The sequence below is a fragment of the Equus przewalskii genome, chromosome 9 (genome assembly GCF_037783145.1).
Source record: "Equus przewalskii isolate Varuska chromosome 9, EquPr2, whole genome shotgun sequence".
NCBI classification, from domain to species: domain Eukaryota; kingdom Metazoa; phylum Chordata; class Mammalia; order Perissodactyla; family Equidae; genus Equus; species Equus przewalskii.
Genome location: NC_091839.1, coordinates 51,343,379 through 51,358,168, shown reverse-complemented (window position 1 = coordinate 51,358,168; position 14,790 = coordinate 51,343,379). Strand labels below are relative to the sequence as shown.

The 14,790-nt window shown below is 34.2% G+C and overlaps 1 protein-coding gene across 1 annotated transcript in view; it reads left to right on the top strand.

Moving 5' to 3' along the window:
* Positions 1-14,790, top strand: part of ASCC3 (activating signal cointegrator 1 complex subunit 3) — a 320,801-nt gene that overhangs the window by 42,506 nt on the left and 263,505 nt on the right. The window lies entirely within an intron of this gene.

Sequence of the window (14,790 nt, the reverse complement as noted above, 5' to 3'; positions counted from 1 at the left end):
TATATAATGCATGCAGTTTATTACATGAAGTAGAGGTGTAGATACAAATTCATATCATTGTATAATTAAAAAAGGAAATCCATTGGTTTTCTTTAGTTAGATTTCTGAGAATCAGAATGCCTCTTTGCCTTGAGGCTTTAATTGGATAGACACTGGTGCATTTTATGGTTTTTCCATCCTCCTCCTATGCTTAGAATCCCAGCCTGAGTAAAGAATTTGTAAATTATCTTGTTTTAATACCTAAAGTTATTCCAGCCTCATAAAATAAACTTTTGGAGCTTTTTTTTTTTTTCTATTTTCAAAAATGTTTCTTTAAGAAAGCAATTGTTTCTTTCATGAAAGTTTGTTATTAGCATGCTTCTAAAACTGTCTGGCGTGGGGTCTTTTTGCAGGGCAGGCTTTGGTTACCAAGAATTTTCCAGTAGTTGTCGGTTTTCTGTTTCTTCTTAAATCAAGTTTGATAATTGTATTTTTCTATGAAATTAGCCATTTCATATAGTATTTGAGCTTTTTGCTATAAAGTTATTTATGTCTTCTTCCTTTAAAAAAACAGTTTACATAGCTTTTAGCTATGTTGCTCTTTTCTATCTGCCTTTTCTCTACTTTTTTCTTCATTTATGCTAGAGCAGTGTTTGTTATGTTTTCACAGAATCAGCTTTTGGTTTTGTTACTCTTCTCTTTATTTTTTTTTCCTCATATGTTTCAGCTTATGCTCATATAGCATGTATTTGTTTTAAATAATAAGACATCTGGCAGTTTTCCAATCTTCAGATTCATAAGAAGTTGAGAAGCCTGATGGCCTCCTAGTTACACCCAGTTATAATAGGTGTATTTGTTTCACAATGAAAATGGGTTTCTTTAAAATTTTTAATCTGTTTACAACTACTTGTTTTCTTATGCTTTCAATAATAATCATGATAAGATTTGAAATACTCTAAAAATATATAGACCTCAAGGACATTTATTATATATGAAAAGTAAAATAGTTCCCAATGAGAAATTCCAAAAGAGATGTATATTTTTTGATGACTGATCACTAATGCTGGTAGAAAACAACCCCATATTGATCATTAATTCGCTTTTCATTACTTATCATTTTCTTCACAAATATTTGTTAAGTATCTTTTATATGTAAGGCATCTTGCTAGGTAGTTTGTTTAAACCACAAGGGGATAATCCTTCAACTTTACAAAAATTTATCAACATTAAGAGAACACGTTGATTGACAGCTTTATAATTCTTATTATCTTGAATCATATACCATCTTTTTTTTAATGAATAGACTTTTTTCCAAGCAGCTTAGAGTAAAATTGAGCAAAAAGTGTAGTGTTCTCATATGCCCTCTTCTGTTTCATAAATTATTTTAATGGAAACAGCTGCTTTGGTGACCTCTTTGAGTTTCATAATATTACTGATTTTAAAGATTTTGTCACACTGTTCTGTATTCCTTTCTTTTGCAGTGAATTTATATACTATTGTTAATTTTGTTGAACATCATTTTTAGTATAAGATTTCTTCACGTGTTTTAGAATTTTAATTTTTAGGCTGATGTTGATTTGTAGCTTCTCTCCTCCACGTTCCTCCTACTCCCTGTCTTAGATTCCTATTGAAATGTGGCCCGAGGTCTCATTTTGGTAGCAGTTCTTTTCAGCCCCTTCTCATGAACAAGGGAGCCCCATGCCCATACCCTGGCTTTACTAAGCCTCGCTCTAGTACACCATTGTATGGAGCAGGAACCAAATTCCTGGCCTTGCTGTCCAGAACTGGAACCCAGCTTATCTCTTTAGCTCTACTCAGTGCTTTGCCCTTTTTGCTTAATTTCTGGTCCAGGGAGATATTTGTCTTGTTTTTAAGTTTGAAGTGTCTTTTAAGTTTTTCTCTTTTTTTATTTTACCACAGGAGGTGCATTAAAGCATGAATTTTGTGCCATCTTTTCTTCTTCATCTTAATCACTAATACTTGTTCTTTCGAAGGCATCCTCCTTTGTATCTTAAGCACAAAGGGCAAAGGGTTTTTTCCAAGATAATTTTAAGAAGAAGTTTAAAAGTAAAATATATTTTAGTGGTTTTTTTAAAAAAGAGAAATGACTTATTATTCTTATAGAATTGCATTTTTTATTGTGACAAACAACATTTTATGTTTAACATCACATAAACAGTTATGTTTAAGCCCTTAAACATATGGGTTTAACTGTTTGTCAACATTCTAAAACTAGAAAATAGTAGAATAACTAAATTCAGTATGTGGAATTTACATACCACTTATACTGTCATAATCAGTGACTAAGTCAACACTTAACTATTCTTCCTATATAGGGATAAAATTGAGATCTTAAGTTTGCTCAAGGTAATGGAAAATTAATCATGATGGTTATGTTGTTTTAATAAGAATAACTTAACTGTAGCCTTTACAAGTATTTTGATGATTCTGGGGGAAAAAACCCAAATCAGGAACTCATTGTTACTTATATTATTGTTAAGCCTTATTTATGTTATGCTTTACTTTGGTAGTTTAACCCTGTCTCTCGTTTCATTTGAGTGCTAGTTCTCGTAATTTAGTTACTTATGCATTTTATATATCAACTGATACCCCAAAAAAGTGATGTGTGATATATTCCTGGGATTGAATTTCTGTGTAGAGAGTTTGGTACCTTGCAAATCCCCCAAGTAGAAAGTTCCCCTGATAGATGCTGTGATTTTTATTGTCTGTGCCAGTAAGGAAAGAGGCTAAACATTATTGCTTGCATATTACCAGGCTACCATGAAATGTAATAAATAACTCTCATACAGATATTGAATGTGTATATGAAGAGTTACAGGGATTCTTCTCTGTGAAAAATGCTCCTTTTCTTTTGATATACAACAAAATAAGCTTACTTGAAAAGTAATACCTCACCCACTTGCTCCATTTTATAAGTCTGGCTATTTAGATGCTCAAGTAAACTTTTAATTTTTGCATGTAAGCTGCTGTGCCTTTTCCTCACTAGCTTGGTTCCAATGCCGTGTCTCTTCTATTTGGAAAGAATTTAATGGATAATGCACTTACTGCATCTCCATCCCTCTTAACTAGTTCCAGTTAGGTATTAGACTAATGAATTTGCTTATTAACTCAAACAGTTAAATTGTTAAATCATTTATTGCTATTATAAAATAATTAATGTTATTATTAAAGTTACTAAAATAATTTTTCAGTGATAAGATTTTTCAGAAAGTGGTGTCAGTGTGATTCCCATGTGCTTAAATTGTGTTTGATGAAAAAGATTTTTCATTTTGAAAATAAGATTTGATAGAGGAAATAAAGTTTAAATTGTCCCGTCATTGGTCCTTGTACTATTAATTATCAGCTGATTTGTCTACATAAGAGTTTTTTGTTTACATAATTTCTACTGTTCTTTCCAAATATAGTGAATGTGTAAAACCTATTATTTATGAATTAAGTTAGTAATGTTTCGTGTATTTAGCAGACAAAAAGTGAAAAAATTGGTAAATTGGAATCTGCTTTATATTATTTAAAAATAAAATCTTTTCTGATTAAGTAATATATGTTTATTATTATAGAAAAGTTGGAAAAGATAAGAATAAGGAAAAATAAAAAATGTGCAATTTAGTAATATTTCAGCATTTCTTTGTATAGGATTTGTTTTCATAATGAATATGAGAATATATATGAAGAGCAAAATTTAATGAAATGAGAAATAAAGACAAAGTTGCCAAAACTTGGAAGCAACCAAGATATCCTTCAGTAAGGGAAGGGACAAACAAACTGTGCTGTATCCATTCAATGGAATATTATTTAGTGATAAAAAGAAGTGAGCTGTCAAGCAATGAAAAACTTGGAAGGACATTAAATGAATATTTCTAAGTGAAAGAAGCCAATCTAATAAAGCTGTATCATTATGATTTCAGCTATATGACATTCTAGAAAAGGCAAAACTCTGGAGATGGTCAAAAGATCAGTGGTTCCTGGGGATTGTGGGGAAAGGAGAGAGGGATCAATTGGTGGGGCACAGGGCATTTTTAGGGCAGTGAATCTATTCTTTATGATAGCTGTGATGATGGATACATGTCATTAAGTCATTATACATTTGCCAAAACCTGTGGAATGTACAACACAAAGAATGAACTGTAACAGAAAACTGTGGGCTTTTAAAAAAAATCAAATTTGATAGCATGATACAGCTAGACATAAATTATGCTATATAAACATATCTTGATATCAGCAGAAAATTTTACAGTAGAATCAAAATATCTTCTAAGCCAATGCTGTCTTTTGTGATGATTGAAATACTCTGTTTGCTCTCCAACATGGTAGCCACTAGCCCCATGTGGCTGTTTATGTCTTGAAATGTGGTTAATGTGACTGAGGAATTGTATTTTAAATTTTGTTTAATGGTAATTACTTAGAGTATAAATAGCTTCATATGACTAGTTGCTATAATATTAGAGAGGGAAGTATCTAAATTAGATAAATAAGATAGAGAAATGTGAACCAGTGATTAATGCAGTTAGATGGAGTTAATAGTTGATTGAAAAACCTTACTCTAAATATTGGTTCATTGCCAGTTTAGGGTCAGGTCTTCGTACTTCATCCTGCACTTTTTAACTGTTGTCCTGTCTTCAGTACTTCAGCCATTAATTCTCATGAAGGTATGGTTATTGAACATGTGTTCAGAACAGATTCAACGTTGGTAGTGTTTACTGGTGTGACACATGCCAGAATCTGGATTTGGAAAGCTCTCAAAAGACAAAAATAAGAGCAGGAAGAAGGTGAACTTTATAAGGGATCCGTTTGAAATTCTCGACTTAAAAAGTATTATATAAAGTATAGGATATGGGAATCTTGACCTACTAGTGTTCATGTGGAAAAACCTAAAACTGAATGTTTTTACTTGTCTACACATTCAGTTCAAGCCAACAGTGTGATGCTGTTACCAACTTATGCTATGTTTAAAAAAGTTTAACATCTAGTCCAAAATTGTTTCTATCTCTGTGATCTTCCCTGATCAAATTATATTTGAAATATTCAGTTTTGGATTGCATCTTTTTAAGAAGCTCAGTAAAACATAGATTTCTAAAGGAACCCAGATGAAGAATCACCTAGAAACTAAGTTGCATGATTAATAGTAAGGAATTGATGTATGTTTACCTGGGAAAGGAAGAACTTGAGTGAAGTGTGCCTACTATTTTACTTGGCCTTGTCTTCAAATATTTGAAAGGCTGTCTTGTAGAAGTGTTACTAGGATCATTCTCTGTAACTGCAGAGGACACAGCTAGAGTGAAAGGTGGAAAGATAGACTGATAGGGCTCAATGTTAGGAAGGAGTTTTTGACAATTAGTGTTCTCTAGGAGTGGCATGAGTTGTCTTGTAAGATAGTGTCCTGCTGGCTGAGGTATGCTGTATGTTCATCAGCCAGGAAAAAAATTGTCAGTAGTAGCAGTGGATATTTATTGAGCACGTTTTCAGACACCAGAAAGCTGAGGCTCAGATTGCTTAAGAAAGTAGCGCATAATCACATAACTAGGAATGGACAGAACTCATAACTAAACTTAGTTCTCTCTGACTCCATACACATATTCTCAACTGTCCTGTTATTCTGCTTTCCTATGGCAGTAATTACTGCTTTTATGGGAGCTTTGTTTAGATGTCCTTGAAGGTCCCTTCTAAACTGAGCTTAGACAACCCCATTGTAGTTTCTTGGCAAGGTGTACATGAAAGCTCACTATGAGGAAGGTTCATCTGGTTCTAGGATGTAACAGGTTGAAGTAGAGACATACTGGTGGTCGGCAGGAAGATTAACTAGGAAGCTGTGATCTAACCAATGATTAAAGTTTTAGTTGGTGTAGTGGTTTCAAACCTATTGCTGCTTTTTACAGAGTACTTGGAAATACTGTTTAATTACACCATTGAACCGTGAATAATTTTACCCACAGAAACTGGAATTAGAATATATGTGTGCACGTATTACAGTCACGGGCACACTTCCTTGGAAAAAATGCTGAAGTAAACATGCATCTCATATATTTTTGTTAATATTTGTTATGTGTTCATTTATTTCCTGACAAGTGATAGTTGGTTATTACTTTTGTAGTGTTTTCTTTGAATTATTATTCTATCATGATTGCTTTTAAATGATAAATGCATCAATGTTATATATATTTAGCAAAGATTTCACTTAATATTTCTTCAGACCAAGACAGCTGGAAATACATGCTTTATATGTAAAGCACTTAATATCTTGCCTAGGACATAAGCAGTGTAGAAGGGTTAGGTATTGTTATTATCGTGATACAAACTATTTTGTGTATTTTTCTTACTCTCTTACCTGATTATGATTCATTTATTTTAGTAATAATAAGCACTTAAAATTAATTGCTTATTATATGCAAGGCACTGTGTCAGATACATTTACATAACGTTATTTAATTCACATCACAGCCCTGTGAAGGGTATGTTTGTACTCTATACAAATGAGAACATGGAGGCTCAGTGAGGATGTCTAACATCCTAAAGCTAGTGAGCAGTAGGCTCACGATTTTTGAGCCCTGATTAACTCTTCTGCTCTAAACTGCTATGTAGTACTAGCATTCATAAATTTGGTAAAATAGTAAATTAAGTTGACTGACAAGGGGTAATATGAAGTAATGACTGGGTTGCTGACTTAGAAAGCAATTACACAAAAGTTTTGAAAACATGAGCAGTGATGGTATCAGTAGATTATGCATAATCTGTATATTCTTAAATTCTATAAAGCACCGATAATTTTCAGGAACACCATTCATTTAATAACCTTTTTGGAAAAAATGTTATATTAAACATATTTATTTGTTATAAGACATACCCAGATCATGAAACTGTTACATTGAGAAAAAGTTTTATAACAGAATGATACTTTAAAGCATTGGTTTCCAAGCTTTTTTGATCCTACCTTTTAACCATTTTTTTTTTTTGGAGGAAGATTAGCCCTGAGCTAACTGCTGCCAATCCTCCTCTTTTTTGCTGAGGAAGACTGGCCCTGAGCTAACATCCGTGCCCATCTGCCTCTACTTTATATGTAGGACGCCTACCACAGCGTGGTGTGCCAAGCAGCACTATGTCCGCACCCAGGATCCGAACCAGCGAACTCCGGGCCGCCGAAGCAGAACGTGTGAACTTAACTGCTGTGCCACCAGGCCAGCCCTTAACCATTTTTGATAATGCATCCCTGATATAAATGTAGTTAATTTAAAATTATATCCATATACTGTCGTACCTTATGTTCATTATAAAACATACATAGAAATGGAGAATTAGAAAGGATTCTGTTTTAAAAGTAATATTTAACTTTATTAATGATATTAAAATTCTTTCTAGTCAGAGCAATGTGATTTAATATACTTCAGTATTTTTGAATCTTAGTTTCGCACTGTGATGCTTTGAGGTTCTGGTTCTACGTTCAGTTCAATTCAATACTTCATCTTGGGAACAATGGAGAACTATTGGAGATTTTGCTGGCAAGGGATGGAGGGGAGGTAGTATTCATTGACCAGAACTGCATTTCATAAAATTCACTCTGGTTGCTCTGTGGAGAATGGATTGATATGTGTTTTGGATAGATGTGCAAAACCATCTAGGAAGCCCTTTGAGTAGTACAGGCAGTAAATATTTGGGAGCTTAAAAAGAGACAAGCAGAAATCTGTTTAGTAGTAGAGATCAAGGGGACTTGATAGTGGGTTGGATGACAGGGGTGGGGATTTGTATGGTGGGATAAGGAGATGGTGAGGATGCATTTTAGGCCTTTACCTAGAAGGATGGCAGTGCCATTCATGGAAATAGAAACATTTAGAAAAGAGTGAAGAGGGTAGAAAACCTTGAGATAATTTTGGACATGTAGAATTGTGAGAGGCCTTGAGACCTCCAAGTGGAGATAATGACTGGGCAATTAGATAAATGGAGCTCAGAGTAGAGATCTGGGAAGGATGTATAAATTGAAGAGTTTTCAGTGTATGCTTGCTAATAGAAGCTAAGGGCTCGGATGTGAACAGTGAAGGAGAGAATATGGAGTGAAAGTAAGAGAAAGTTTAGGATTAGCCTTGAGGAACTCCAACATTTAGTAGTCGCAGTGAGCCTGAAGAGGAGACAGGAAGGTAGCAGCCTGAAGAGTGGTGGGACACATATCAAAAGAGTGATGTGTCAAGGATATCAAAGGAAGAGTATGTTTCAAGAAGGATAAGGAGTATTTAGCAATGTGGAATGATGCATGGAGGAAGATCAAGCAAGATGAAGCCAGAATAATATTATTATCTTTGCCTTTATCAAATCTATGAGTATCCCTCAAACAGAATGGATAATAATAGATAATAATAGATCTGTTATTGAAAAAGTTTACATAGATATCCTATTTTTACTTTGTTTTTCTTGTTCTATGCTTTAATTTTTTATTGTAAACTCCTTGAAAAGTATGGATTAGAATTGAACTCAGCACTCTAAATATGTTTCAATTAATGTAGTATCCTTTGCGATGCTAAACAGGGTTTTTGAGATATTATATTACTATAATACATTAATTTTTTTCCTAGTCTCCATTGTATTTTTTATTCATATTGAGTCTACCTTTCAAGATTTTCCTTAGGAATTTATCTGTGGGACCAAGTTTCCCCATCTTGTACAAGTACACAGGAGTTTCTTTAAACCTAATTATGGAGTTTTATGTTTACATGTATTACTTCTCCTTAGGTCTGGCCAGAATATATCAGACTATTTAGAAAACTTTAAAATCTTGATTCTATCATGCACCATATTAACACTTTAACAACTTTGATTTAATATGTCTTCTTATTTATATATCATTCGTAAAATTTTGAACATGGCAGAGCCATGGCCAATCCTTGAAGAACAACTTTAGTGATTGATCTCAATATTAAGATTAATGTCATAGTCCACCTAAACATATTGTTATCCGAAAGGATAACTTGCTGATGTCAAGATAGTGTGCCTACTGTGCATCACTGGCTATTTTTCAGAATGCCCATTGACTATTTCATATGGAGAATTGTTGGTCTCTCTTTTGAAAGAGGTCTTTTTGGAATCCAAATAGACTTATTTTTTACTTTTAATGAATTCTTTATTATTGGTTAGATGGAGAAAGAATGGAACCGACAAACCTTTTATACATATTGAAATTTTATTTGCTTTAAAGCCTATTTTAGTGATTAAATACTTTATTCAGCATTTTTTGACTAACCCAAGAAGTAGGGTTCAAACAGGACATTACCATAACCAGATTGTATTTTACTTGGAAAGAATGTTTTGCCTCTAAATCTTTGAGTACATCCACAATCCAAGAATGTCATATTTATTCTGTGGTTCATAAGCCCGTAGCATTCTCTCTGTATACCCCAGTTTGAGAATATGTTTCTAGTTCTTATTTAGGCCCATTAAATCTCTTTTTTTCCAAACGAATTTTCATAGAATTTATGGTATAATCTTTCATGGTATATTATTTAAAGGGTTATCGTTACTTGATAGTTTGCTTTTATGATGATTTAATATCTGTGATTCATTTGATACTGTATTGGGAATATAGCATCCACTGTAGCATTGTTCCCATTGGAATAAAAATGATATAATTCAGAATACAGTGGAAAGTGAGACTTACCTTTCCTGAGAGATTCGCAAACTACATTTATATGTTAAAAGTGTAAGAAACAAGGAAGTATGTAATGCTGTTTTAGTTAGTTTGTACATGTTCGAAATAATTTTATTTTTCATCTCAGGAACGTAGTCTGTTGGTTAATTTTTTGACTGTTTTAATTCATTAATTTAACAAAGGACTACTTGAATAATTTTATAATAAAAAAGGATTTATAATAACAATAAGAACTCTAAGAACCAGTCTCTATTGAGAAGTACCTTACTAGATAATAATGGCTTTAACAGCATCTACCGGGAAAAGTATGTTACCTATCTATTTCTATTGTGGCTCCTCTAAATCTCGTATCCTAAATTTATAGCCAGAATAATGAAACTTGCCTTTTTATTGTTTGAGAGCTGCATTCTTTTTTTTTTAAACTCTGTGGTTGATGTCTGTTTCCGTACCCAAAGATAACTTTTCCTTCCCTCTTTTTTTTCAGTAAGATAGCTTCTGGAACTTCTGTCAGTGCATAGAGCAGTGATCCAGACAGCTGTACCTTTACAAACAGTCACTCTCTGTGCCAAATTAGTTTGTAGTGCAAATCTTGAATGAGAACTGCACCTGCTCTCAATGTGGATGAAAATGGCAAATGTTAGGCAAAGCATAATTTTGGGATTGCTTTAAATCTGATGGCAGCTGATCTCAGAATTCTGCTGGGGATTCTTCATCTTAGAGTTATGGAAGTCCTGCTATTCAGAGCAAAACAGCCTTCTTGTCTCTTTTGGTAGGTCTTAGTTGTGTTATTTTTAAGAAATAATGTACTCTTTGTGCTGTGATCCCATACTTGGGATGTTACATTAGAAGTTTTCTTCCAGATATGCTCGTGGTTTCCTAAAATTATGTTTTGGACTAAAAGTTTCTGAATCTAATTTATCATGTGTGAGTATTGTATTTCAGATTAAGTAACCTTGAGTAGTTAAGAATATCTATAAGGGTAACTTCCATGATAACTTTCTTATGGAAGAAATGGTCTGAATCTGAGAAGTGACACATTCTTTGAGAGTTGTAGGATATAAAGGACATTTCATGCTGTACATAGAGAGCATTTCCTCCTGCAATTTGTTTGGAGTGTGGGTGGAAAGTAACTGTAGCTATGTATTGCAATTATCTTTTTGGAATTTGCTGGTTCTTTAATATCACCCTTAACCTTAAGCACAGGGCTTGTGTCTAACAGCAATTCAAAACACTCACTTAGCATGCTTATTGGGGAAATTATATTTAATCTTTATCTTTCACCCCTAAGCAATTTTTTTTGTTACTTTTAGTATTTGAAGTTATTTTCATTCATAATTTTAAAAAAAGCTTCATTGATATATAATTTACATACCATATAATTCATCCATTTAAAGTGTATGAATTAATGGTTTTTAGTATATTCATAGATATGTGTAACCATCGCCACAGTCAATTTCAGAGCATTTTTATCATCTCAAAAAGAAATTCTAAACCTTTAGCTACTGTCCTCCTACTGCCCTCTTACCCCCTAGACCTAAAACAACCACTAATCTATTTTCTGCATCTAGAGATTTCCCTCTTCTGGACAATTTCATATAAATGGAATCACATAATATCTGGTCTTTTGTGACTGGCTTCTTTTACTTAGCAAAGTGTTTTCAACATTCATCCATGTTGTATACCACTTCATTCCTTTTTATGTCTTAGTAATATTCTGTTGTGTGGATATACTACATTTTGTTTATCCATGCATTAGTTGATAGACATTTGGGTTGTTTCTACCTTTTTGGCTATTGTAAATAGCCACATTTGTGTACACGTTTTTGTTTGGACACATATTTTACATTGTTTGGGCTACATCCCTAGGAGTGGAATTGCTGAGTCATAGTGTAATTCTCTGTTTAACTTATTGAGGAACCAGAAAACTGTTTCCCACAGTGGCTGCGCAATTTTGTATTCCCACAATGTATGAGAGTTCCAGCTTTCTCCATATCCTTGCGAACACTTATTAATTTTGGTTTTTTTTTTAATAGCTTTTTTTGTGGTTCTTGTGGTTTTGATTTGCATCTCTCTGATGACTAATGATACGGAGCATCTTTTCATGTACTTTTTGGCCATTTATATCTTTTCCTTGGATAAATTTAGATCCTTTGCTCATTTTTTCGTTGATTGTCTTTTTATTTGTAGTAAGAGTTCTTTATGTATTCTGGATACAAGTCCGTTATCAGATATGTGATTTGCAAATATTTGCTCCCATTCTGCAGGTTTTTTTTTTTTTTCACTTTCTTGATGTCTTTTGAAGCAGACAAGTATTCTTATTTTGATGAATTTGAAATTGTCTGTTTTCTTTTGTCGCTCATGCTTTTGGTATCATATTTAAGAATCATTGACCAAATCTTAGGCCATGTTTTCCTCTAAGAGTTTTACAAGTTTAGCTCTTACATTTAGATCACTGATCCTCTTTGAGTTAATTTTTGTGTATGGTATAAGCGTCTAATATCACTCTATTTCATGTGGCTAGCCAGTTGTCCCAGCATCATTTATTGAAAAGACTGATCTCACTGAATGTCTTGACACTCTTTCTGAAAACTTAACTTGTTATCTGGTAGTATTTTAGTGGATTCTTTAGTATTTTCTATGTAGAAGATCATATGATCTACAAATAGAAATAGTTTTACTTCTTCCTTTTCACTCTGGATGCCTTTTATTTCTTTTTCTGACCAAATTACCATGGATTGAACCTGCAGTACAGTGTTCAATGGAAGTTATGAGTACAGACTTGTCTTGTTTCTGTTCTCTTAGTGGGTAAGTACCCGGTGTTTCACCATTGAGTATGATGTTAACTATGGGTTTTTCATAGATGCCTTTTATCACATTGTGAAAGTTCCTTTCTAGTCTAGTTTGTTGAGTATTTTTAATATGAAAGGGTGTTAGATTTTGTCAGATGCTTTTTCTGCATCTGGTGAGCTGGTCATGTGATTTTTGTGTTTTATTCTATGATATAATGTAATGCATCAGTTGATCTTCTTGTGTTGCACAACCTTATATTCCTGACATAAATCTCACTTTGTTGTGGTGTGTAATTCTTTTTATGTATTGCTGGATTTGGTTTCCTAGTATTTCATTGACAATTTTTGTGTGCATGTTCCTAAGAGATACTGGTCTGTAAGTTTTCTTATAATGTGTTTGCCTGTTTTGGGGTCAGGGTAATACCTCATAAAATGAGTTGGGAAGTATTCTCTCCTATTTTTTGGAAGAGTTTGTGAAGAATTGGTATTAACTCCTTTATATGCTTTATAGAATTCACCAGTGAAGCCATCTGGACCTGGACTTTTCTTTGTGGGTTGTTTTTGATTACTAATTCAATTGTTCACTTGTTATAGGTCTATTCATATTGTTACTTCTTGAGTGACTTTTGGTAGTGTGTATCTTTCTAGGAAATTTGTCCATTTCATCTAATCTGCCACGTCCAGGGCTTGTTATTTTTATTTGCTTGTTTGGCAACCAGCTGGATTATTTTAGTGCAGATGATTCCTCCCACCCTCACCCCACAGTATTTAGCCTCTGATGTTTTTCCTCAGGGAAGCATACCTTTGGGTGAAAGTAGTTTAGGTAAAATCCTCTTCTTCACTTTCCCTGACCACACCCAGCTTTTAAACTTTTACCGGATGATTGCTCTGCTTGCATAGATGCCCCGGGGCATAAATTGCTCCACAAACTGATCCAATAAAGTTGTGGCCCCTTTGAAGGAATAATTCCAGAAGTCAGTGTTTGATATTCGTTCTCTCCCAAAGAGGGCTCCTTCCAGTTGTCTATTTCCGTAGTTGTCTCCTGTAGCCCAGTTGTTGAATCTGTGAATCTTTTCCTAATTGTGGTTCACCACAACCCCTGCTGTTTTTGAGATAGCCCTTAGGCTTTAACTTCATGCCTTATTGTAAATGAGATCAGTCCCTTTGGAAGAGATTGGGATCTTTCTGTTTTATGGCTTTGTGTCCCTGTTGTGTCCACGCTCCCCACCCCCACCCCCCCGCCACCCCGCCCCCGCCGACTCTCTGAGGCAGAACTCTGGAGCTGGGGACAATGGAAAGCTACTCTCTGAGTGACACCCCTGCTTTAGGAGCTGGATACTTGATGGAAGGGGTAGGCAGTAGCCTAAGTTCTCGGCTTGCCTCTCCTTGTGTGGAATCTCGCACAGGGTGAGAGTGATTGGGATGCCAGTATATTCTGTGATGCTTCGCCCAAAAGTAGAGCTGTTCCACGACTGGGAGCTGGGTGGCCTTGTGTGTAGATAATGTCAGTAAAATGAACAGCAAAAAGAAAAATAAATATTTAACTTCTCATATATACTGTACATAAAAGTCCTACTTTTTTTTGAAGAAGAAGAAGATTAGCCCTGAGCTAACATCTGCCAGTCCTCCTTTTTTTGCCAAGGAAGACTGGCCCTGAGTTAACATCCGTGCCCATCTTCCTCTACTTTATATGTGGGACACCTGCCACAGCATGGTTTGACAAGCAGTGCATAGGTCCGCACCTGGGATCGGAACTGGTGAACCCAGGCCGCCGAAGCAGAGCATGCAAACTTAACCGCTGTGCCACGAGGCCGGCCCTAGTCCTACTTTTAATTATGATTTGATTTGTGTGGATTCTCTGAAAACAGAATTTGGTTGATATAAAATCATCATATGTAAAATTAGAGGTTATCATTTCTGGACAGGAAGAGAAAATAGATCCCTGAACCATACCTGAGGAAATTAAAAGGCTTTCTGGAACAGTTATTTTGTATAGTTATGTAATAAAAAGGCTCTAAATCCTAAAACTGGTTCTCTGACTCTGGAATCAACTTAATCTTTGGCAACCACTCTGTATAGGAGAGTAGGAGATGCATGGAAACCTTCTATGAAGTTATATAAAGCACTTGCAGTACTGTATTTTAGATTTATTAAGCAGTAAAAATTACTTATTAATTAAGCATTTATAAAATAAATAAAATTTAATAAAAATATATTTAATAAAATAATTTATTAAGCAGTAAAAGTTTGGCATGTCATGATTCTTTAAAACTTCCTGATGGTTCATTAACTCTGAAATGATAGCTGTTATATTTTGTAAGACAAATGGTACTCTGAACTCTATTTGAAAAAACCAGAATAGTATATTAAAAAGCA